This window comes from Sciurus carolinensis, unplaced genomic scaffold (genome assembly GCF_902686445.1).
Source record: "Sciurus carolinensis unplaced genomic scaffold, mSciCar1.2, whole genome shotgun sequence".
Lineage (NCBI taxonomy): Eukaryota > Metazoa > Chordata > Mammalia > Rodentia > Sciuridae > Sciurus > Sciurus carolinensis.
The window spans coordinates 645666-672051 of record NW_025920183.1 but is presented as its reverse complement, the minus strand read 5'-3'; the positions used below and the strand labels follow the sequence as shown (position 1 = coordinate 672051).

General features: G+C 36.8%; 3 pseudogenes; all 3 read right to left on the bottom strand.

Moving 5' to 3' along the window:
* LOC124974847 (probable RNA-binding protein 19) overlaps positions 1-26386 on the bottom strand; it is a 470746-nt pseudogene that overhangs the window by 49578 nt on the left and 394782 nt on the right.
* LOC124974844 (proteasomal ubiquitin receptor ADRM1-like) lies at positions 16085-17274 on the bottom strand (annotated as a pseudogene).
* LOC124974832 (polypeptide N-acetylgalactosaminyltransferase 13-like) overlaps positions 17297-26386 on the bottom strand; it is a 28718-nt pseudogene continuing 19628 nt past the window's right edge.

The window sequence follows — 26386 nt, the reverse complement described above, 5'->3', positions numbered from 1 at the left end:
TTTTACAGTGTTCTTCTAATTGGCTAACATTCGAACAGCTAAACCTCCCCTGGTTGGGTCCGGTCAATCTATTTGATTTTCATTGGGTCCGGCCAGAACTGGACGGTCCTAGAGGAAGAAGGGGGGAGGGAACAGGTGAACTATTCAGGAGCTGAGTCGGGGCTAGGCCCTGCTCTCGTCCTTGACGGATAAGGTCTCCAGGCAACTGCACATTCCTCGGACAAATATCTCTTAACAACCTTGGTAAGCACAGGGGCCCAGCAGTCCTGTTTGTCCTTGAGACAGTTAGCAACACAGACACCACCCTGCTCTCAACATCCCCCCTTTCCAAGAACATTTAGAGAGCCAATCTTGGGTCTCTACTGTTCTAATTCTTGCTGCTTAATGGGCTGATATTGGGCCTTTAGCACCATTAGCTGTACTGTATTTATTTTATCTTTAACAAAAGCAATTAACTTATTGATTATACAAGGTCCTATAGTTAAAGCTAGTAACAACAATATTAGGGGTCCCACTGTAGTGGACACCAGAGTAGTTAACCAAGGGGAAAAATTGAACCAGGATTCAAACCAGTTCTGACTAGCTTCCCATTCTTTCTTTCTGTTTGTTAGTCCTTCTCTGACTTTTGTCATGGATTCCCTCACTACTCCAGAATGATTAGCATAAAACCAACATTTTTCTCCCAGAGCTGCACATAGACCTCCTTGCTTACAGTCTTTAAAGTCAGGTAAATTTGGTAATTAATGAGCTCCGGAGATCCTTGACATTTTATTCTTCCAGGGGCAGTCTCCAACTTCCAAAGGCAGATGGCTTCATGGCTTCATTTCCTCAAATTGACCCGATTCCCTATTTCTACACTAACTACCTGTCCTTATTCTGACTTCATTTACCCCTCTAATACTAGGAACTCCTTCACTGCTGTAGGGAAAATGGGCGATGACCAATCTGACTTCTTCGAGCTGGAAGTGGGCAGCGTGGGGCAAGCAGTTTGGAGTTCCCTTTTTAAAATCGGGTCAACTGAGGGGTCCAAGGTAGAAGTCTGGTTGGGGAAGAGCAGGCTGTAAACTCATCTGGGGGTGGGTGCTTCTATGATAGAAGAACAAAAAGACATGAGTACTGAAATGAGATTAGTACAAAGTAAATGTTGCAGCATCTGAAACTTGCCACTGAGTATCATGAAAATGACAGAAGTCAATCTCTCACCAGGAGGTGGAAGAACTGAGAAATTGTTCCCATAACTAGGCCTAGCAAAGGCTGGAGAGGACAAGGCCTTTATTTGGGGACTTTAACATTGTACAAGTTATCAGGAATGTAAACACAATATTTAACTCTTAATGTCATTGAGGTCCCCAGAAAATATAGTTAAGCTACTTAATGTCATCTGATTTTTGTAAAATATCCCTTATTGGTATAACCTGTGTTTAGTAGAGATCTCTATACTTCTGTTACTTAGGGATAGAAAATCATACGAGCACACATAGATAAAGCCTACCTGTGACTGTAGGCCTTAAACTGACTAAAATCTTCTGACTCTGGCAGTTTTCCTTGATAGTTATCAGGCACATTTGCCTAAGAATCTTTCTTTTGTAGCTTCCACTCTTAATTTTAGTGGGTTAACACAAGTGTACATCTTAAGTTACTTTTAACTATTATTTCTTTTAAATGCCCAAGAATGGCTATATTTTGGTTTTAACTGTTTTGCTGGGTGTCCAAGACCAAGCTGGTCAAATTGACCTGGTTCCTGTCTTGTTAAAGAGTCAGCTGAGTTTCCACAGGGGCCACTCATAGAGAACTTAAGAGCAGCTTCTTAGCTCCATTAGTGCCATTGGTTAGGCAGGGTCTTCTCGATGAGGTGGCTTTCCTTGAAAGCATTAGGGGTGTCTCCCTTTTTCCATGACCCTCCTCTGCAGCAGATGCACTGAGCGATTCTCATCCTCTAGTCTCAACAATCTCCTTGATCAGGAGGTTGTGTGACCCAGAGTTGCAGCAGCGCTCCTTAGAGAAGTTCTCTTATTCCCTGGGTTCAGGCTGACTTTGAGGGCAAGATACTGTTTTTTTTTTTTTTTTTTTCTTGGCCTCTGTATTTAATTCCAATTTCTAAGTTTGATCTTAATCATCCAGCAAGCCAGTCTCACCAGTCATACAGTAAGAGTACTGGGCTTTAAATTCAATGTCCATAACTTTGCAGTTATTTACCCTTTTATCTAACTGGAGTCTGCATTAGTACTGGAAGTTACTACTATCTGTTCTGGTATTTGTTACCACTATCTGTTAGGTGATGGCTTATTATCACAAGTTACCTAGGTTGCGTGTTCTTGAAGCAGCTACTTCTGCAAAACATTAACAGGTAACAGTTTTACAAAATGAAATTAGCAAGAGTAAAAATATATTCTGCTTGTATAATAGCTATCTTGAATTTTGACTGAGAACCACATTATACTTCCTATTTGAGATCATAGTAATTTTACAACAAAAAAACCAATCTTTTGATTATAACTTTAAATAAGCTGAAGTCTGACTTATCTTGGAGTCACTCTAACATGCAGTAAGGTGGGAGGCAGAGCCTTATCTCAGGTAAGGCGTGACTCTTTACAGATTTTAAGTGTTCTAATCCTACAACTAATTTTTGCCCCTTTTGCCATGACCAGCATGACCAAATTTTCAAGTTCAGTGAGGGTCAAAGGAGTATTAGAAAATAAAGGTTTATAAACACAGATTTTGAAGATTAAGCTGAGATCAGATGGAGCTCTATTCTCTGATGGAAATGCAGACCTAAAGAGTTATGTTAGCAATCTTTATACATGTCTTATTATTTTAGAGACTATGTAAGCATTATTCTTTGTTTTCAGGAGAGTTACAGAGACTAGACCATCTATGCAACTTTTTCCCACAACTGCAAAGTGCAATGTTAGGAACTCTGTGTAGCTCTCAAAGAAGTCCACTGTCCAAAGTTACTGTAAGGTGGGCAGGAACTAGAGAAGGGAACTGATGAAACACTGGTTATCTAGCAAAACAATTTCTTTCTGCCCAAGAGCTGTGTGCCTGATATCAATGTAAGAGCTGATAGGACTCCTGTACAGAGCCTCCCCAGGGAGGCTACTGCCACAGCAGTTAGGCATCTTGTGCTCCTACACAGGAACACTCCCAGGCACCAGGCATGCTACAGTCATGAAGTCAGGGACCCCAATCTCAGTCATTGTTGTCCCATTTTTGCTATTGTGCATTATACTCTTTCTTAAATGTCATTTTAAGAAGTTTACATATATTGATTTCTGAGTCCCTATGAATATTAGTTAACACAGTCTAACATTATATCCAGAACAGGAATCAATCAAAGAAAGGCTGAGAGAGCTTTTAACTTTTCTTTTGTGTAGCAAAATGCTTTCACCTTCTACAATATGAACCTTTAAACAAATCAGGCTGTCACTAACTCTTAGATATACATTTACATTTAAATTTTTATCTCAGTGAAATAAGTAACCAATTTTACATATACCTTACTGATAATATGTCCCATAATAGAACATTAAATGATAGAAATAAATCCCCAATAAAATGTACTCTTTAAGTTTAATATTACCAGTACAGACAAGTTTATTCTGGAGAATAGCAGCTTGACAAATTTCCTGCTTTAAAAACTTGTATACCTGGAAAATATGAATACATTTAATATACAAGGAGTGACCATTTCACAAGTACCTTGACACATTAATCTTACTAAATTCAGTTTTTAAAGAAAAATTTAGACTCTGTAACATAGTACAATACTCTTAACAGTTGTTTAACCATAATTGTATAAACCCCAATTTTTAAGACTAATTGTTTTAAAAAATAAAACTTAATAGACACAAAGTTAAGAGTAAATTAGTGTTTCTAAGAAATCCTTGTTATTTTACCATATATTTTAAACTTTGGCTTATATCAGAACATTAGTATTTCACCTTAGGAAAAATCTTAAATAGCTTTAGCTGTCTCACATACACACAACCAACTTAGTTACACACAGACTTGTTGAAACTTGCCCTTTACTTACACACAGACTTTCTTAGCACTTACTTAGACCCTCATGTATTCCATCACACAGGCACTTTCTTACCCAGAAACATTTTTTTTCCTTTTTATTAAATATATTTTTAAACCCAGAACATTTTATTTTTCTCTTTCCTACCTGTTGACCCCTTTTTGTCCACATTCTGAAACAACTCTTATGAAATTTTTGAATTTAGACAAATTACTCTGATTTAACAAGATAAAATACTTTGTGGTTTATAGTACTCTAATTGAAACACAGTGAAAGGGGAGATGGTAGCTCTAAATCCAAATCTAAGAGCTCCTTGAAGCTTAGCAGAACTGGAGGGGGAGCAGGGGGAAGTGGTAAGGGAGCAGATGGAACACTCACCCTCCGAGTTGAGGTTTTATCTGTTAGAACATAACTTTTAATAACCTTGTTTTTAGTAATGACACAAAGCAATTTTAAACTCTTTTCAATTTACCAACTTATGAAAACACCAATAATGTTTAAGTATGTTACCCCATGTAATTTAAGGAGTTAAAAGTACTTGATGTTATTTAACAATGAACTTTTTAACTTTGCAAATTAATCAGATGTCACTAACAAACACATTTGAGTAATCCCATACATGTTAACTCTAATTCACTTATTCTGTAAAAACCAAGATATCAGACAAGTGTCCTGAACAGTATTTGCTGTCTCTTTCCTGTTGAAGAAAAGTCCTAGAAACAATTGATATTAGACATTGTTTAACATCAACATTTCATTAGTTTGACCACCTGGAGACTTGCAAGTTATTTCTAAAGATATTTTACTTTTATTAGTTTACCCAATTTAAATTGAACCTTTTTAAATCACGTGAATAAAAGTATTTGGATCCATTTTTAAATTTTAATTTTAGGAGCGCTCAGTTTTGATACAGACAAAACATGACATTAGCACGACATACAAATAATACAAAATCAAAGGCCTTGTAACTTTATTTCCATTGCAATGTAACAGATGTTTAAAAACTCTAGTTGAATAAAAAATAGAACTGATCAAAAAGAAAAAAATCATTAACCTAGGTATGCAAGATCAAAATTATGAGCTCAAAAATACAGCATTAAAGAAAAACAAAACAAGAATCCTGGAAAATGAATTAGTTCTGTGTAGCAACCCAGAAGTTTAAAACAGACACCCTTTTGTTTTCTTATTCTTATCTTCAGGTTACCCCCCTTTCCCGCTGAGACTGCTGCAGTCTACATTCCAATGCAGGCTTCAGCAAGGCCAGGCAGGGGGGAGGGAGGATCACCCAGGACATTTTTAACCCCCTTTTTTTTTTTTTTTTTGGTTGAGAAATCAGGTTAGGTTTGAATGCAGAAAATCACAAAACATTATTTCTTACTACTTTTGAGGAATGGAGCTGCTGAGCTCTCTGCCTAGGGGGATTGGAGTAAATAAATCTCTCAGGAACAAGGAGAAGGACTGCAAAGTACCCTGCAATGAGTATCCCTAAGCCTAAGATTGGATTAACACAATGAAGAATTTAATAGAAGGCAAGAGTAAAGACCATATAGTACAATACACAAACAGACAGACACATAGCATGCTAAATCAAAAATTGGCTAGCTGGTATTTTGTAGTTTCCCAGGTGCCACACAAAGCCCAAATGGGACAAAGAGTTAACCAGATGCGGCCAGTCGTCCGAATGCAATACTGAAGCTGCTCAGAAGCAGCGCAGACTCTGCTCAGAAGTGACAAATTCACCCAGAATGCAGCACAAACTGCTCAGAATGCAGCACAAGATGCTCAGAAGTGACAAATTCACCCAGATTGCAGCACAAACTGCTCAGAATGCAGCACAAGCTGCTCAGAAGTGACAAATTCACCCAGATTGCAGCACAAACTGCTCAGAATGCAGCACAAGCTGCTCAGAAGTGACAAGAACGTCACCAGATGCGACAAATCACCAGAATGCAGCACCCGCTGCTCAGATGTGACAAGAATGTCACCAGATGCGACGAATCGCCAGAATGCAGCACCCGCTGCTCAGATGTGACAAGAATGTCACCAGATGCGACGAATCGCCAGAATGCAGCACCCGCTGCTCAGATGTGACAAGAATGTCACCAGATGCGATGAATCGCCAGAATGCAGCACCCGCTGCTCAGATGTGACAAATGTCACCAGATGGGTTGAGGGGACGTCTCCCGAGACCCTGCTGGGGTCCTATAGCGCGTCCGCCAGGACTGTGCCAGCCCAGAACCAGAACCTGCAGGCAATTCAGACCAGAAAACACACGGCAATGCCTTACTCACAGGTGGAAGATGTCACTTATGACTCTATGATCAGGTGTCTGGGTGGGCTTGGGGATCCCGGACGAGCCCCCATATGTTGTGCCCAAAGGCTTGAGACCCCACAAGGACCACCAGAGACCACGATCAATGCAAGCAGCAAAGAGTCATTTATTAGCGAGTTCGAACCCGGTCCTCTGCGTCCTTAATCAACGACGCTAGGAGAGGCCCCGAGCCCTCGTCAGCAGGGTTTTTATAAGGAAAAGCAAGCAGTTTTACAGTGTTCTTCTAATTGGCTAACATTCGAACAGCTAAACCTCCCCTGGTTGGGTCCGGTCAATCTATTTGATTTTCATTGGGTCCGGCCAGAACTGGACGGTCCTAGAGGAAGAAGGGGGGAGGGAACAGGGTGAACTATTCAGGAGCTGAGTCGGGGCTAGGCCCTGCTCTCGTCCTTGATGGATAAGGTCTCCAGGCAACTGCACATTCCTCGGACAAATATCTCTTAACAACCTTGGTAAGCACAGGGGCCCAGCAGTCCTGTTTGTCCTTGAGACAGTTAGCAACACAGACACCACCCTGCTCTCAACAGTTTCTATATTGAACTCTGTGTTAGCATGATGAGGCAGTTTCTATTGTGTGTAGTCACTTTGTTTTTATTTTACTTTATTTTATTTTTTATTTTTTTACAATAAATTTTCCTTTAGAATTCATTGAACAATATAAAACAAATGTTGGGCACAAATGACACAAAGTATTTAAAACAACATTTCTGGTGTTCACTTAACATCTTAAATGTATACAGTAGCTTATGTTTAATAGCAGTGTGAACATGATGTAGTCAAACCAGATGCATCCTGAACTGTAGAGAAGGGGATTGATCTTATCTAGCCCTTACTTTAATGCACTGGAGAAACGATTAGGGGAATGACTGAAGCCTGCAACACAAGCTGCCTTAAGACAAATGAACTTACTTGGTCCAAATGAATTGGAAATATATTCAGGACTTGAAGATATCAGTTAGGCAGAATGACTAGTTGTGGGTATTCACACATCCATTAAGATCTTTAACTTCTTGTTTATAATTTAAGAACTCATGAGTTTTGCAACCTCTGAGACTAGATTTAACATCTAAGACGAGATGCAATTTGAAATGGTTGTGATTCTGCATGGCTATCATTTCTTAAATGGTAGAAGCAATGTGTGGGGAAATCAGCATTTTGGAGGGTACTTAAGCAACATATAGTATGATTCCAACTTCCCAGCAATTTTTTAAAAGTTTTTTTAAAAAAGACCCAGCTAATTTACTGTATTTTATTTTCTTCTTTTATTCACTTTTTCTTTATTATTTATTAGATTCTTTCTAAGCAAAAAGCAAAATCAAGTTTATGACTTATATTTACTAGGGTCTATACAGTTACACTGGGAAGCCTGGAAGAATCTGATTACCCTGCAGCCTTTGAAACTTAGTAACATAGAACTAACCAATGCTCACAATCATCATTTTTATTAACTTCAAAAATCATGGCTAATATTTTAGTAAATATGTGTTACATATCCCCTTTATCTCCTTGAACTTCAATTTCACATATTTTATGTTATTATTTTGCCATGGACAATTGATATCCTAATCATTTTTTTCTAATCTTACTCCTCTCTTTGCTTCATTTTGTTATGGTTTCTATTGTGATGCCTGTAATTTTCTGACATTTTCTTCTGCAGTCTCTAATAAGTACTGTTAATCTTATCAAGTATATATTTTATTTCAGATTATTTATTTTTATCTCCAGAATTTGGATTTGATTTTTAAATGTCCTGATGCCTATTATCTTCCAAGCCTCGCTATATATCACTTTTTATGTTCAACTAAGCCTATGCCAAAGACTTTAGGGTAACTCTCTAAAACCTGAAACTCTACCTGTTCAGCATTCCCTTCCTGAGTCTGGTGCACAAATGCCAGCCTCTCCAGTCCTGCAGGACTCTCGTCTCTGCCTGCTCACCTTCCCAGTTTGCTTTACTGTGTTCACCACTGTATTCCTGTGTGGCAGTCTGGAAATTGCCTCCAGGCAGAAAGCCACCTTGATCTCTTGCTTGTGTCTCATGTCCCAGGGATCATAAAATCCAATATACTAAAAGGAGTTGCTTCCCATAATCTTTACAGGTGCAGAGTGGTTGTAGACAGCAGAGCTAGTCTGGTAGCATATACTTGATGCTGCAGAATTCAGAAATATCAGGTTTGCCAGGGATTAACTCCCTCAGCTGTCTGCTCCCACCCCATAGTTACAAAATGGTTGCTTCCTCTGTCCTCTGCATACTGTCTGGAGACATATTTCAACAACTTTAAATGATACAAATAACCGAGAATGTTGTTTGTGGCAGAACCAAGGAGAAACAAACAAATAAAAATACATAACTGCATAATCCTTACCTGCTAGGAAATTATGTAGTATACTTCTAAGTAATCAGTCAAGCAAGAAATTATAACAAATTTAAAACTAGTTTGAGCTAGACCAGTATTGATGCTGTGATTGAATGAAAAGAATACAGCTATCCCAGCAATTAAGCAAAAGTCTGTGACCCTAAATGCACATGACTAGTAAATCAAAACAAAACATATAAATCTCATTGTTAAGAAGTTAAGAAGAAAACAGCATATTAAGAAAAATATAAGAGAAAAAATGAGTAATCTAGGTATTAATGGAAGAAAATACATATATAGAAATAATTAAAAAGTTAAATATTTTCTCTTGAAAAGTATACTTAAATTGACAAACAACTAGTAAGAATGAATTGAAAAAAAAAGTAAAAAGAAACCACAGGAATGCAGAACTGGAATGTCACCAAGGCATAATGGCTATTTAAAAAAATTGAGAGGATATCATAAGTAATTTTATGAATATGAAATGATTGTTGGGATAATAAGAAAATCATGTGAAAAGTATAATTTTTCAATAAAGATGAGAGAAAAATCTGACAGGACCTAAATTTATTACATAACTTAAACTTAATGTTAAAAAATACAATGAAACCCTTGGTGTAGGTAGTGTCACTAGCGATTTTCAAAGATTTAAGAAATAGCATCAATCATGCACAAACTCTTCCATAGAATAAGAAATGCTAGAATATGCCTCAAAGTTTCTAATGGAGACTAGTATAAAGTTTAATATTCAAACTAGACTTGTATATTACATAAAATGTAAATTACAGACTGATCTTTCTCATGAACCCAGATTAAAATTTTAAAATCTCGAGCAAAGAGGCTGCATTAGTAGGTAGATGATTAGGCATGTGTCCCCCTTATTTCTTTGACTAAATACAGCTGAAAATCCAGGGCATTTTGTACAAAACAAGCATCAGAAAACTGTTGAAGATGAATAGGTATCTCTGCCCTATGAAAGAACAATAGTGAGTTCCCTGCATTTTATTTATGCCCTGTGCATCAATTACCTGGAGTTGAAGATGCTACCAACCTGAAAACACAAACAGGGGCAGATGAACAAACAAACAAAAAGAAACAAAGAAAGAAAAGTCTAATTTTCTCTTGCCAAATGACCAGGAAGAGAAGCAACTTGGCAACTCAAAATAATTTTAGATCATAATGATTTATTCTACCCCAAAAGCAAAACAGGTATGGGTAAAAAAGAATTGTTACCATGTCCAGTGAAATCAGCAAAGACTTTAAGGGGGACTAGAATTCTGTCCTTACAGATTATAACAAATTGTCTGTGGGAATGATATCAGAGGTAGTCTAGAAGAGAAACAGGATTTTAACTACTGTCCAGGACCCCTGTCCCCTTTGGTGTCAGGCCACATGGGAAATGTAGTGAAACTCTTGTTCTAGGCAATACCTGGTGGTGTAGTATCAGAGGAAGTCAGCTAACAAATACAGCTTTAAAATGGTACCGAATCTCCTAACACAACACTCTAATTCCATGACTTTATAAAAATTATCCATCAAACCAAGAACAAGGAAGACATGAAATTGTGAAGAAAAGTGATTAAAAAATGCCAAGTGAGATTACAGAGATATTGGAGTAGTCCAATACTAAAAATCAACCACCATAAAAATATTTCAAGTAATTTATAAACAGACTTGAATAAAAAAAAAAACAGGTAAGAAATAGAAAGGTTCAGCAAGAAAATCTATATCCAAACATGTAAGATTTAAACTACTGAAAAATAAAGATAAAGAAAAATCAAAAATCCCACAATTGTGAAGGTAACATCATGCCTTTAAAGGAAAAATAATTAGAATAATAACAAATTATTTCTCACTGCAATCAGGAAATCCAGAAAGAACTTGCACAGCATTTTCAAATATTCTAAAAATAATGTTCAACTTGGAATCCCATATCGAATAAAAATATTCTCTGAACATGAAGGGGAAATTGAGATACCCATATAAAGAAATACTAAGAAACAATTTGTTACCTGGAGACTTTATCTAAAAAAAAGACTAGCCTAAATTTTCTAAACAGAAAGGAAGAGGTAAAACAAGCAACATTAGAGAACCTGGAGAGAAAGGAGCATTGCCATTTGGATTAGCGCAATAGACTTTCTTTCTCATTTGGAGTTTTCTAAATAATGTGTGATGTTTGCAGAAAAAGTAATTTGTATAAAATGCAATGTCTAGAGCCACTACTGATAAAGCTATACAAAGAGTCAAAAACACTATAAATATATCTAATGAATTCTGAAAAGTGTTTAACCAACAGAAAAGCAGGAAGTGAAAAAAAAATGAGGGAGAAAAAAAAAAACAGGAAAAAAAATAGCAGTTATAGTTCCCAAAGCATCAATGATCACATTAAGTGTAAATAACCTAAATGTGCCAGGTAAGAAACATTAATGAATCATGATTAGAAATCACGACCTAACGTAGAAACTTATTTCAAATGCAATGATATATGCAGTTAACATACAAGTGGAAAAGGATATATTGGACATTGATCAACCAAAAAAAGTAGGACTGGCTGTATTTCTAACAGGTAAAGTTGGCTTCAGAGCAAAGAAAATTATCATGAACAAAAAGATGTTATATAATGGGTCATTTATGTGAAAAGTATATAATTGAGTCACTGAATATAAAGACAAAATGCATCAAGAAGACTTAATAGTGCTAAATGTGCAGGTGCCAAAGGGTAGTACTTAAAAATGCATGAAGCACAACTTGATAAAACTACAAGTATATATAGAGAAACCCAACTTTATTGTCAGAAACTTTAGAAACTTCCAAATAACTGAATGAGTAAAATGTCATCAAGGATGAAGAAAACTCAGCAACATCATTAAAACACCAGATATAATTGACACAGAACACTCCATCCAGTAATACTAGGATACACATTCTTTCCAAGGGGCCACAGAAAATATATTGAGTAAGACTATGTCCTGGCTCTTAAAATAATTCTCAATAAATTTTAAATAATTGAGGTGATACAGTTTGTATTCTCCAACCACAATATAGTTGAAATACACATCAATTACAAAATACCAGAAAAATGTCTAAATACTGGGAAAATCAGTTGTGAACAAAAAATTCCAGGGGTCGAAGAGGCAATTTGGAAAAGAAACTGTCAAAAATCTGCAAAGGATCTTAAAGTTTACCTTAGTGGCAATCTCTTAGGTATGTGTGTTGCTGTTTCATGGATGTGAACAGAAGAAAAGAGCAAATCAGGGAATCAGGCAAGGACAACATCGGCACAGCATGTCAAACACTCTGAGCATCTCTTACCTTTCTCCTCAAATCATGGAATGTTGGGCAGCATGGCGGATTCTGTGCACAATGTGGGCTTGCCTCACAGCAGAGAAACCCTGAGATCAAGGAACCTGGATGTTTTGCAATGGTTAAAAGCAGATCTAACACTTGCCTTGGAGGGAGACATTATCTTTATTATTATACAGAGCAAACAAAACTGCCCTTACGGGGGCTGGAGAGATAGCTCAGTTGGTAGAGTGCTTGCCTTGTAAGCACAAGGCCCTGGGTTCAATCCCCAGCACCCCCCCCCAAAAAAAAAAAAACCTGCCCTTTCTCCAGAGGAAGATAATCTCTCTAGTTTAAAAGTCTATGCACAATTCAAATGTAGTTGAAAATTAGGCTAGAACCAAAAGACAGTTGTACCTTACTTCTAAGATATTCCAGAACATGAAAAGTCCATGGAAAATTTCACCCAATAAAGAAACTGTCCCTACTTTCATAAAACATTGCAATAGGTGCCTTAGTCATTGTAATGGAAGCAATTGATTTGAATGTTACATAGGAAAGTAAAATTATTAGTACATGATATGACAGTGAACACAGAAAATCTAAAGAACATGCTGTGTAGTATCTTAATTAAAAGGAACATTAAAAACACCATGTCCCTGAATGCCCTTGTTTTGATTTAGATATGGTGTTCCCCAAAAGCTTATGTGTGAGACAATGCAAGAAGGCTTGAAGGAGAAATGATTGGGTTTTATCCTTAACCTAATCATTGCATTAATCCCTGATGGGATTCACTGAGGCAGGTAGGGTGTGCCTGGAGGAAGTGGCCCATTGGGGGCGGGGCTATGGGGCATATATTTTGTATCTTGAGAGTGGAGTCCCTCTCTCTGCTTCCTGATCATTATGTGAGCTGTTTCCCACTGCCACACTCTTCCACCATGATGTTTAGCAACTCCTCAAGCCTGGAGGAATGGAGCCTGCTGTCTTCGGATTGAGACCTCTGAAACCATAAGCCTCCAAATAAACTTTTCCTCCTCAAATTGTTCTGGTCAGATCTTAGAGTCACAGCAGTGAAAAAAATGACTAAAAAATCCCCTTCTCCAAAAAAACCTAGCCCTTTAAGGTAACAGAGCAAGCCTGGGCCTGAATGTCCAGATACCTATTACCTTGAAGGAACATGATTTCTCTTATGCATGCTGGGAGAACCCAGGAGGAGGAAGAAGTATAACTGTATGGGTTAGTGCAATAGGCTTTCCTTTTCCTTTGGTGTTTTTGAAATTATGTGTGATGTTTGCAGTAAAAGTTACATGTATAAAATGTTAATACCTAGAGTCACCACTGACAAAGCTATACAGAGAGTCAAAAACACTATAAATAAATCTAAGTGAAATTCTAAAAATTGTTTAACCAACAGAGACAAGTCAGTGTTACCCAAAGAAAGCAACTTTCTTGCATACTTGCAAGAGAGGATAGTTGCTCCTTGGAATATTGATCATAAATGAAAATCAAGCAAGCTATTGAAGATGATGTCACTGCTTCTACAGCCTAACATACGACACTCCTCCCAGTGGGGACAGGTGCAGAATTAAGGATATTGTGGAAAGGATATGGGTCACTTGTTCAGGTGGCCAGACAAAACATCATGAGAAAGAGGAGATTTGCCAGGCAAGTGCCGTAAGGACAGAGGAGCTCCCTGCTGGCCTGTTGCCATTGAACTCTTCTTGGTGCAGTCTCTTATCTCTTGGAAGTTTTTCCCCCATAAATCATATGTTTCCTATGCTGTATACAGGTACTTACTTTGGCCTGTCTGCAACCTACCCCACTGTCCTGGCACAACTGGGCTGCAGACAAGACTCAGTTATACATAGGTATATATAATAGAATCAACATGGGAAGTTAGCTAGATGACAGAATTCAAGGTCAATATATAAAAACATTATTTCAATACTCTATCCACAATAAATAAAAACAAAATTTAAATTACAACACAATTCAATTAGTATAAGAGATCAAATATCTAAGAGTTAATCTGATAAAATAGGTGAAATTTCCCAAAAAAAGGAAAAAACAAAATAATACTGTTAAGAAATGGTCAAAGACAAATATATACCAGCTTCAGAGTTTGGGGAATTTAGTATTGTTAAGACATCAATTTTATCCAATTAGCCTTAAACTAAATGTTCAGCACAGTCCTCCTTCAAAAAAATTTTCTTGTACGTGTGTGTGTGTGTGTGTGTGTATGTGTGTGCGTATTCTAAAATGTATATGTGAGCTCAATTGGGTAAAAATTGTGAAGGAAACTTGGAAATGGAAAACAAAGAGAGTTTTCACTAATGGTTATCAGGTTGTGCTACTAAGATACAGCAGGTAGAATAATTTCACTTTGGTTTAAAAGAATAGAGCATGTAGAACATTCATATGCTGTAATTAATTATGCCACCACCACCTCTGTAGTTACAATAAGCAGAAGAGAATGGTCTTGTCAATAAAAGTTGAATTCTTCGAGTCTCAAAAAATGAACGTTAACTCTTGGCTCACCACATAAACAAAAATCAATTCTAGTTGAATTGTGGTACAAAAACCAAATGGTGAAATAACACAGTTTTCAAAGAAAATATTAAAGAGTGTTTTCCTAATTTTGGGGATCCAAAATCAGTTGATAATGAAATTTTTTTTTCTAAAAAATATAGGCTTCATTGAAATTAAGAAGTTATATTTAGCAAAAGCCATCTAGGGAGGAAAATGGGAACAGCAACTCTGTAGCTCACTTGACTCCTCATAAGAAAACCTGAGACAATGTCAACTTCTTCTGATCTTGTGGTAAATAAGACAATGGCATTATATAGCAGAAGAACAATGAGGAGGATTTGAACCCAAAATGTTTTGTAGGATGTGCTTCATGAACTAGAATGTTTCTCTAAATATACCAGAATTTTGTGCATTTAAGAATTACTTGGAGGAGAGTGCAAATTAGTTACGTAAACTCTCTGGTCTTCATGCTTCCTCTGAGTTGACTTGCACCACACAGATTGTAAGTGGTCACCTTTTCCTTCAAACCATTGTATGTCCTCTTTTATAGGATAAAATGAAGATATTTTTAATATATATACATATATAGTAAAAAAGTAATAGTATCCAAAACTTATGAGATGTATAAATTACTACTACAAAAAAAAATTTTTTTAAATTAGCCCAATAGGGAAAAAAAAAGAAAAAAGAAAAAGAAAAAAAAAAAGGTCTCAGTGTTTCATATTTATATCTGAGGATATTTTACTTCACTATTCAACTGGAAAGTACATATTAAAAACATAAGGTGTTAGCCCTGAAGCAACGCAGCATGAAAATCAATCAAACAAATTACAAACTTATCAGCAAGTAAGCAGGACAACAGAAATTGTCTACCATAAGTTTTTGAAGTGGGTGTGAATTGATATAATTGGTTTGTTAAATGGCTTGACGGTATCTAATAAAGCTGAATATAGTATACTCTGTATTGCAGGAATTTCATTCTTAGGTTATATTTTTTGATGGAATTCCCTGTGTTCCTCATACAGTGTATCCCAGTATACTCAAGCAACAATGTTTTTTAATTGCCCCAAACAATGAACAAGCAAAACTCAAATCAACTTGGTTGCGTATAATTTTCAAACATAATACTGGGCAAAAAATACAGAGAAATCCTGTCTCAAGCATGCTGTATGATTTCCTCTATTAAAACAAGCAGGAATCTTGTTATGTTAATCATGTGGTTAATGGTTAGCACTGTGGATTGAGGGGGTGAGAAATGACTGGGAAGGTAACTGAGGGATCTTCCAGGGATTGCACTGAAGTTTTCTCTAGACATCAATGCTGGTCGCACAGACTGGTAAGTTTAATATGTGACAGCTGTCACACTGCACTTGTATGATACAATATTGGTGAGTGTCACACACCAATTAGGTTTGCATTGTTTTTAAATAAAAATCCTAATTCATTAAACACATACCTGTGATTATGAAATAATAAAAGAGCAAAAATGAAGAAAAACAAAATGTATTTATTTAAATTAACCTCAGAAAATAACCTTTGTTTTTTTTAAGACAGGATCTTTATTTATCAGGAGGTCTGAAGAAAAGAGCTGGTGGGAGCGCCACCACAGGAGCAGGCGGCCCCGCGGCCATGCCCGTCACAGTCTAGACTCATGTCCTCCTCATCGTCCTTCTTGTCTTTAGCGTCGCCTTCCTTTGGAAAACGCTTCCACATCACCCTTGTTGGTGGCCTCCACAGCCTCTGCAGGAAGGCCAAACTGGCACATGAGGGGCCCCGGCTGCCCCGAGTCCAAGGCCGCGCTGAACATGTCCAGGGCCTGTTGGAACTGGGGCGAGGTCAGTGTGCTCTGGATCTCCTCCTGCATTCTGGGGCAGTGACTCCCCGAAGGACGTCAGTGTTGGCGAGGATGGGTGCCATGATCTCTAGCGTCAGTAAGCTGGCGAGGTCCACCTGCTGGCTGCCTCATGGTGGCCAGAATGCTCTGGAGGTCGCTCAGCTGGATGGGCTGGGTCGGGCTGGCTGCTGTGCTGGTTCCATTACCTGAACTGGCACAGAGCTTGGGCTGGTTGCCGAGGAGCTTGCTGGGGCAGAGGGGGCTGGGGTGGCACGGGCAGAAGAGGTGGTGGAGGATGGGGTGACCGCTGCCGACTGGCTCCGGGAGCTGGACGAAGAGCTTCTTGCAGGAGACCCACCGCTGCCCAGCAAGCTGGCCAGACCTGGCCCAGTCAGAGCTCCACGGCCACCCAGTCCCCCAAGGCCCGCTGGTCCATGAGCTGCATGAGCGGGCTGTGATGCATGTTCCCCAGCAGGCTCTGCAGGCCGCCCTCACCACCCAGGGCGGACGGCTCATGGCCCCCACTCCCACTCGCCCCCAGGGCCCCAGGCATGGGGGGTGGTTGTTCAGGTGCTCCTCATCCTGGTGGGTCTTGGGCTCCTGCATCCAGAAGAAGAGCCGCTTGGATCCAGCCTTGAACTTGAGCACGGAGACCTTCCCGCTGGGGCACTGAGGCACGTGCTTGAACTCACAGTCATCGGGGAAGTTATAGTCGTTTTCCACGGTCCCTGATGTCCCGTCCTTCCGGCAGAAGTGAATGAGAGTCGTCGGTCTGCCGGATGTACACGAGCCCTTTCTGTTTATCCGGAGTGACGGTAGTGCCTTTCAATGACATTTTCCCTGCCTGAAACTCCACCAAATACTCGGAGGACCCCCGAGAGCCTGGCATCAGGCTTGGGAAGAGAGAGCCTGAAGTTGTCATCCCTTGGCTGAGAGGTGTGGTCCGGGTTCTCTCTTCCTCCTCGGCATCTGCCAGGCCCCGCAGAAAATAACTTTAAAAACCTTCAACTAAAGGAATAAAATAACAAAATGTTAATCATTTGATGTATAAAACTATAAAATTACAAATAATCATGGGAAAATAAATGGAACATAGAAAAGCGTTGATATCTTCACTAGACCAAGAAGTATTAGAATTCATTAAATACATGTAATTCTGACAAAGGAAAATGGATAGAGGCTATGAAATATTTAATTCATAAACATCAAATAAGACAACAGAAATATAAACAACATGTGATCACAACTGTAATAATGTAATATTTGAAACAATTAACTATGAAATGTTTTTACCTAATTGGTGTTGCTTTACATATGTGTGTATGTTTTTATGTATACATGTGCATATTTAAATCTGTATGTGCACATGTGCAACTGTGCACATTTATATATGCATCTGCATATGTAAATGTATGGGTATCTGCATATGAATGTAAATGTGTGTAGACATATATGAATATATGTGTGTATGTAGATCTATGCATATATAATAACCATTAGGTAAGATATTATCAAAGGGGTGTGGGTACATTGCAATTTCCTTAAAGCAAAAATAGTTTTATTCTTTAAATAAATAAATTTAACAAGTTATATATTCTTTAGTATAAAATTTCATCTATTAAAATGACTAAAGATAAGTCAAGGAAAGAATACAAAAGATATATCTACCAACATACCTCTAGTAAGATACTAATGCAAACTATTATTCTTTCAAGAAAATGGAGTTGGTAAAATAATGATATATTCCCAGATTTTTTAGTATACAACAGTTATTAAATACCAGTATAGAAATAAATAATAAATTAGAGCTGTCATGAGAAGAATTGTATAAAAGTACAGTACTATATTTCCAATATTATAACATATCTAAAGATGTAGGTACATATAATTATGTATGTACAAAATATTAGCAACCTTTATGCCTCTGTGTCTTATGGATTTTACATTCATTAATATTCTGCAGTTACAAGCCTATAGTTACTTATAATAATTATAAATTCTTTGTAAGAAAAAAGGAGAAAATAGAAAATGGTATATAACAAGTATTTCTCTCAAGATAACAATTTGTTAAAATTTATAACATGACGTGTCAATATCCCTCATATGTAAAACTCAATTTAGTAAGAAATGTGTTGTGACCATAGTTTGATATTAAAAAACGGTTAAAATCAGCATGTTGCAGGTAAGAAACTATGAAACTGTTTCAACATATGGTAAAATGGGCATAAAATAATAATTGGAAGTATCTTTGGGTTATAAAATTTAATTTTAACAAATTAAATTATTATTTTATTATTTCATTTGTTTTTTTTTTCTTAGTTTCACATGACATTAGAGTACATTTTGTTCATATATACAATCATGGAGTGCATCTTATTGTAGTTGCGATGCCAGTTTTGTGGTTGTATATGATGTGAAGATTCAATGTGGTATATTCATATATGTATAAAGGAAAATTATGTCAGAATCATTCCTCTGTCTTTCCTGTCCCTATATTCCTCTCTTCCTTTCATTTCCCTTTTCATAATCTACTAAAACTCTATTTTTCCCCTCTCTCCCTCGCTAGCATTCAAATATAAGAGAGGACATTTGACCTTTAGTTTTTTGGGATTTGCTTGTTTTGCTTAACATGAAAGTCTCTAGATCCATCCATTTACTTTCAAATATCATAAAGTCACAGTTAGTTACAACTGAGTAATATCAAACTGGGTATACATACTACAAATTCATTATCCATTCAACTGTTGAAAGGCACGTAGGTTGGTTCCTTATCTTAGTTATTATGAACTGAGTGCTATAAACATTGATAAGGTTGAGTCACTGTAGTATGCTGATTTTAAGTCCTTTGGATATATACCAAGGAGTGAGATAACTGGGTCAAATACTGGTTCCATTGCACATTTTCTGAGGAATCTCCATACTGTTTTCCAGAGTGGTTACACTAATTTGCAGTCCCACCAGCGATGTATAAGAATATCTTTCTTCCCACATCCTCACCAACATTTATTGTTGCTTGTATTCTTGAGTGTTACCATTCTGACTGGAGTGAGATGAAATCTCACTGTATTTTCATTTTGCCTTTCTCCAATTGCTAAAGATGTTGCACATTTTTTTCATTTATTCGTTGACCATTTATATTTCTATTTTTGTGAATGGTCTGTTTAGTTCCTTTGCCTATTTATTGCTTGGGTAATTGGGTTTTTGGTGTTAATTTTTTGAGTTCTTTATATCCTAGAAATTAATGCTATAGCTGTGGGGTAGGTGGCAAGATTTTCTCCCATTCTGTAAGCTTTCTTGATTGTATCCTTTGCTGTAAAGAAGATTTTTAGTTTGTTATAATTAAATTTATTGATTTTTCATTGTGTTTCTTGCTGTGAAAGATGGTTTGTAAACCCACATGATAGAGTGTTGGGCCTACATTTTCTTATACTAGATTCAGGGTCACTGTTCTAATGCATAGGTCTTTTATCAACTTTGAGTTGAGTTTTGTATAGGATGAGAGATAGGGGTCCAATTTCATTCTGCTACATATGGATTTCCAGTTCCCCAGCACGATTTGTTGAAGAGGCTATCTTTTCTCCTATATACATTTATGATGCCTTTGTCTAGTGTGAGATAACCAAATTTATGTGACTTTGTCTCTGTGTCTTCTATTCTGTTCCATTGGTTTTCATGTTACTTTGTTGCTAATAACATGCCATTTTTGCTACTATAGCTCTGCAGTGTAAGTTAACATCTGGTATTATGATGCCTCCTGCTCCACTTTTCTCACTAAGGATTGCTTTGGCTATTCTGGGCATCTTTTTTTTCCAACTGAATTTCATGTTTGCTTTTTCTGTTTCTATAAAGAACATTGTTGGAGGTGAGGTGAGGTTAAGCATCATTGCAGAAGAGTGTGGCAGAGGGAAGCAGTATACGTGATGATCAGAGGCACAGACAGAGACTCCACTTTCTACATACAAAATGGATACCCCTTAGCCATGCCCCCAATGAACTACTTCCTCCAGATACCACTCAGTTAATTCCATCAGGGATTAATGCACTGATTATGTTAAAGCTATAACCCAATCTTTTCTCCTCCAAACCTTCTTGCATTGTTTCCCATGTGAACTTTTTGGGGACACCATATGTAAACCATAACAATGGAATAATTTGAGGAGGATGGTGTTTGTTCTTCTTTGAAAGTCTAGTTGAACTAGGCTGAGAATCCATCTGGTCCTGAGTTTTTCTTTATTGGTTGTCTTTTGAAGATGTCTTTAAACTCATTGCCTGAATTTGATCTGTTTAAATTTTCTATGTCCCCCAGTTAAATTTGTAGGTCATATGTGTGTAGAAATTTGTCAATGTCTTTAAAATGTTCTGTTTTATTGAGTATAAGTTTTCAAAATAGTTTCTGATTATCATCTGTACTTCAGTAGTCTGTCATGATATTTACTTTTTCATTGCAAATTTTAGTAATTTGAGTTTTTCTCTTTTTAGCTTCGCTAAAGGTTTATCAATTTTATTTATTGTTCAAAGAAGCCCCTTTTTGATATGGTGAATTTTTTTTAAACTTTTTTTTATTATTGTAAACAAATGGGATACATGTTGTTTCTCTGTTTGTACATGGCGTAAAGGCATACCATTTGTGTAATCATAAATTTACATAGGGTAATGTTGTTTGATTCATTCTGTTATTTTTTTCCCTTCCCCCCACCCCTCCCACCCCTCTTTTCCCTCTATACAGTCCTTCCTTCCTCCATTCTTGCCCCCGTCCCTAACCCTAACTCTAACCCTAACACTAACCCCTCCCACCCCCCATTATGTGTCATTATCCACTTATTAGCGATATCATTCGTCCTTTGGTTTTTTGAGATTGGCTTATCTCACTTAGCATGATATTCTCCAGTTTCATCCATTTGCCTGCAAATGCCATAATTTTATCATTCTTTATGGCAGAGTAATATTCCATTGTATATATATATACCACATTTTCTTTATCCATTCATCAATTGAAGGACATCTAGGTTGGTTCTACAATCTGGCTATTGTGAACTGAGTAGCTATGAACATTGATGTAGCTGTATCTCTGTAATATGCTGATTTTAAGTCCTTTGGGTATAGGCCAAGGAGTGGGATAGCTGGGTCAAATGGTGGTTCCATTCCAAGTTTTCTAAGGAGTCTCCACACTGCTTTGATATGGTGAATTTTTAAAAAAAATTTTGTTCATTTCAATTTTATTTATTTCCACTCTGATTTAATTATTTACTTTCTTCTACTGCTCTTGGTGTTGATTTGTTCTTCTTTTTCTAAGGCTTTGAGATGTAATGTCACGTTATTTATTTGGTGACTTTCTTTTCTTTCAATGAATGGTCTCAGTATTATGAACTTTTCTCTTAGAACCATCTTCATCGTGCCCCAGAGATTTTGATATGTTTTATTTCATCATCAATTCTGAAGCTTAATTTTGCTGGGTATAGTTTTCTTGGTTGGCATCCATTTTCTTTCAGAGGTTGATTTCTATTATTACAAGACCTCCTTGTTTTAAGGGTCTGGGTTGAAAAAAATCAGCTGAGATCAGAATTGGCCTCCCTCCAAATATGACCTGTCATTTCCCTCTAGCAGTCTTAAAAATTTTATCCTTACTTTGTATGTTGGGTATTTTCATAATACATGTGCATTAGTGAAGGTTCGTTGTAATTTTGTATATTTGGAGTCCTGTGAACATCCTGTGTTTGATTTTCCATTTTTAATCTTTGGAAAATTTTATGATATTATTTCATTGAAAAGATTGTGCAGGATTTCTATCTCCTTACTGAAGTGGTTTTTCACTTCTTGGGTTTTCTCTCTGAATTCACTTCTTAACTATGAACTTTCTAAATTTCTTCTCTAACCTTTCTTCCACTGTGATATCATTTTACACTGTTAAGGAGGTAATTTGGTTTGTTTGGGATGATTTGTTCCTTTACTTTTTCATAATCTTTGTAAGTCTACCCCTTTATCTGTATGAATCTGAGGTGGCAGAGCTTCTAACCTATGAATTTAGAGTGTCCCTGGAAATTTTCCATTTTTTCTTGAGGAATGTATTACACACAAGAGTAGTAGTCAGTGGCTGTCCAAGTCCTTCTTCTTGTGGAGCTAGTGGAGTAGCCCATTGTCAGCTCCCCTTCTTGTTAGTATGAGGTGGGGCAGGTTGGATGTTGTTGTCTTCTCTATTCACAGTAAGGGGTTGCTCTCGAGTTCTGTGAGAGTAGTTCCCAGAGGTAAAGATCCTAGAGACAGTGTTTGGGTCCAGCTTTGTTGAATGACATTTGTTCTGAAGATTTTAAATCAGCACACTCTGGAGCCCGGCTGCTTCTGATCCACACCAGCAGTCCAGACCCCTGGAGTTTTCCCTGGGTTCTGCTTCTGCAGCAGAGGAGTCAGTCTTTCACCCTGATAGGCTCAGTCACAAAAGGATTGAAGCGAATGTTCACTCCCCTGACCCAATCAATTCCCGTTCCTCCCCAGCTGGTTCTGTGAACCATCAGACTCAAAGGGTGAAAGGCACTCAGGATCTCTAGGATATGATGTCCTGAATTCCCCTGGATACCACACTCTTTATGCCTAAATTTCACCTGGTTTTCTAGTCACACATGAGTCATTGGTGAGCCTCTGCCAGGTCAGGTTTTAGGAATCAGCTGGAATTACACAGGTCTGGGCACCAGGGTGTTGATGCACACTCTCTGGCTTCCATAGTACAGCTGGAAATAACAGTGGCTGTCTTGGCTCTGTGTGGGTTACCAAGAGAAGCACAGTGTCTTTTCCACACAAGAATATATTGTGGCTCTCTCACTGAATCAGTTTGAGAATGTCTTTGATCACTGATTTCTCCTTTCAAGACACTCCATAGTACCACCTAAAAAGTGGTTTTCTTAGTCTCCCTGTACAATTTGCCTGTGATGGATCTGCATGAGGAGCTGCTGGCACAAGCAGGGGATTTTTTCTTTCTTTTTAAATTTATTCTATCCAATTTTCTGAGTACCTAGGTGTTCTGAGAGTGTGGTATTAAATTGCAGTAAGGTTTATTTTGTTACCTACCACAATGAAAAGTTGTTTGTTTTCCTGGTCCACATCACAGAGCAATTTGGAAAGTAAACTTCTCTGCTCTGCCATCTCAAATATAGTAAATTATGGTAAGGTAGTAGATGTAAGTATTTACACATTGGTGGTTAAAACCTAAATATACAACTTAAAACTATTTTTTGCAATCAATATGTATTAATACCCTACAATGTTTTTTTTATATTGACCTGATAACCTCTAATTTTTTTGCTCTAACAAAATACCTTAGGTTTGGTATGTTATAAAGTAAGAGATTTACTTAGCTCACATTTTGGAGGTTGAAGATCCAAGATAGGACAGCTCCTTTTTTTTTTCAGCCTTAGGGAGGGCCTCCATGCATTACAGACAGTATGGCAGATGACATAATGTTGGAAGTACATGGGAGAGAAAATAGAGAGCACAAGATGAGAAAAGAAGTTGGAAAGATTCAGGGGTGAAGCTCACTTTTTTAAATAAAAATTTTCTTATAGGAACTAACTAGTTTTCTGTGAAAACTACATAAATTCCTTCAGAAGACAGGGCTCCTACTAACATCCATGACTTAAAAGTCCCACCACCCCTCAAAACTGCCATACTAATGGTACAGCACATGAACTTTTGGAAACACACTAAAATTACATACTACTAGAGCAACCCAATTTTAGGAATTTATGCTCAAAATTCAAGGCTGAATTTTAGATGCAGAGATATTTCTTGTCATGGCACTTTTAAGAGTAAAGCTAATTTCTGCCTAAATGTACCTTGAGTGTGATTTTTCTTGAACACACACATACCCCTAAACTAGAAAATGTATGTTAATGATTCTTTTCCATATTAAATGATACTGTAAAAATGTTTGATTGTAAGTCACTTAAAATAGAAGAGTTAAGAAGATTCTAATTACGCCAACACCACACATGAACAGAGGAAAATAAAAACTTTTGTATTTCCAATTGTGGGATACAAATAAATATTTTCTTATGGTTCTCACAACTGTCCTAGTAAAACTTTCCTCTGAATTGAAAATGTGATATTTTGATCCACAAATACAGTTTAAAGATAAAGTGCATTTATTTTAAACAGGTACTAACATGGAGTGTGAAAGGAATAAAGCTGTGGCAATTTCTCCCCTGATTCTGCCCCCTCCCCACACACTATTTTTCAATCTAGATTGTTAACTTTCTCATTAGTCATTGGTCCAATCAGCCTGTGGGCTTCCACTACTTAAGGGTAGTTCCCCTGCTATGAGTGCTCTTTCTCTTTCTCTCTTCTTAAGGGCAGACATTCTGTTCATCTGCTTATTAAAAATCTCATGTGAGTTCCCACATTCAGAGTGGTTTTCTGGGTTCTTTCAGAATGCAAATTTAGAAATAGAAACAAACAAACAAAATATTTGATAAGTTTTCTCAAAGTTTATTACTTTGAGATAATTGAGATAATTGAAAATAGATTTGATTCTCATTAGAAATACTTTTTCTTTAATAGATGCATCCTTTAAAGGTATCTGAGAAAACTACATTGATATGACAATGTATTAAGAATTATAAAGTCATTACTATCAGAATTAAGACACAACGTTCCTTTAGCATTATACACTTTTTCATAGGGGCTCCTAACATTTCTACTGTTGATCTTGGACCATGAACTGTTTAAATATATTCATCTTAAAGTTGGGTCTCCTTTTTCTTGTGCCTTGGTATATTTAAATGATATGTAACTAGAATAATGATGAAGTTTGTAATTATTATATTTTGACAAAACAGATTCACTATTAAACTTAAAATTACATTATATTTTTATTTTTAGCATACCCCAATGAAAAAATGAACTATTTTATCATTGCTGATTTGGTCACTGAGTTGCTAAATTTATAAAATTTTGCCCTAGTTAATCATGGTAAAAAGGAATATCAAATAAAATTTAATATACCCTAGAAAATCCTATTAGTTTTAAAGCATATTATCAATGGACATACTTGTAAAATATACACTATACTAACATAATAGAGATATTTAACCATATGAATTGCTAGAGTGAACAAAGATCAATGGTAGCTTCTGAAAAAGGACCTAAATTGCATTGTAAACATGTTTTGAAAATTTAAAATCTCAAATCTCAGATAACTTTGAAATAGAAACACCTCCTTCGAGTGTTTTAGAAACAGTTTACACTGCATAATATTTTTGAAGCATTTCCATCCAGGAAAAAAAAATCAATTTTAAAGTTATCTTGCTCAGTTGGTTTTACTGAGCAAAGAAACACTCAGCATATCCTTAGAATAGAACAGATTTTTATCCATAAACAACATTGCACCTTATGGTAAAATTTTTAAAAATCAGAGTTTACAGAAGGAACAGATGAGACTGCTAACCTTTCTGTCTCTAATTGTTCATACATTCAATGATGGAGAGAGGAAAACCCTCTCTCATGGATTTCTGACAAAGGGATATATTTTTTCTTTTGGGATACAAAAGCCTTAGCCTGTTCCATGACATAAAAGATTGAAAGAAATTTTATCCTTTTTTTTTAGTGAGATATGATTTGCATATATTTAGTCTTTGCATAATTTCCCCCTTTTCATGAATTCAACCTCTTTAGTGCACAGTACTTGGGATTTTGGCAAATGAATATAACATAGTAACTACCACAACAATCAATTCACATCTTACAGTAGTCTATTCTTTTTCTTGGGGAATGTGCAGTGGATGTTTAAAACTACAGATGATGCTGCACCTCATATATGTTACATTTTTCCTATACATATATACCTATAGTAAAGTTTATGTATTCAATACAGTAAGAGATTAATAACACTAGCCAAAAATAAAACAGAATAATTTAAATAACATTCAGCACTAAAAGCTAGGTGAATGTGGTCTGTAATAGTTTAGATATGAAGTATCCCCTAAAAGTTCATGTGTGAAACAATGCAAGAAAGTTTAGAGGTAAAATAATTGAGAGATGAGATTCTT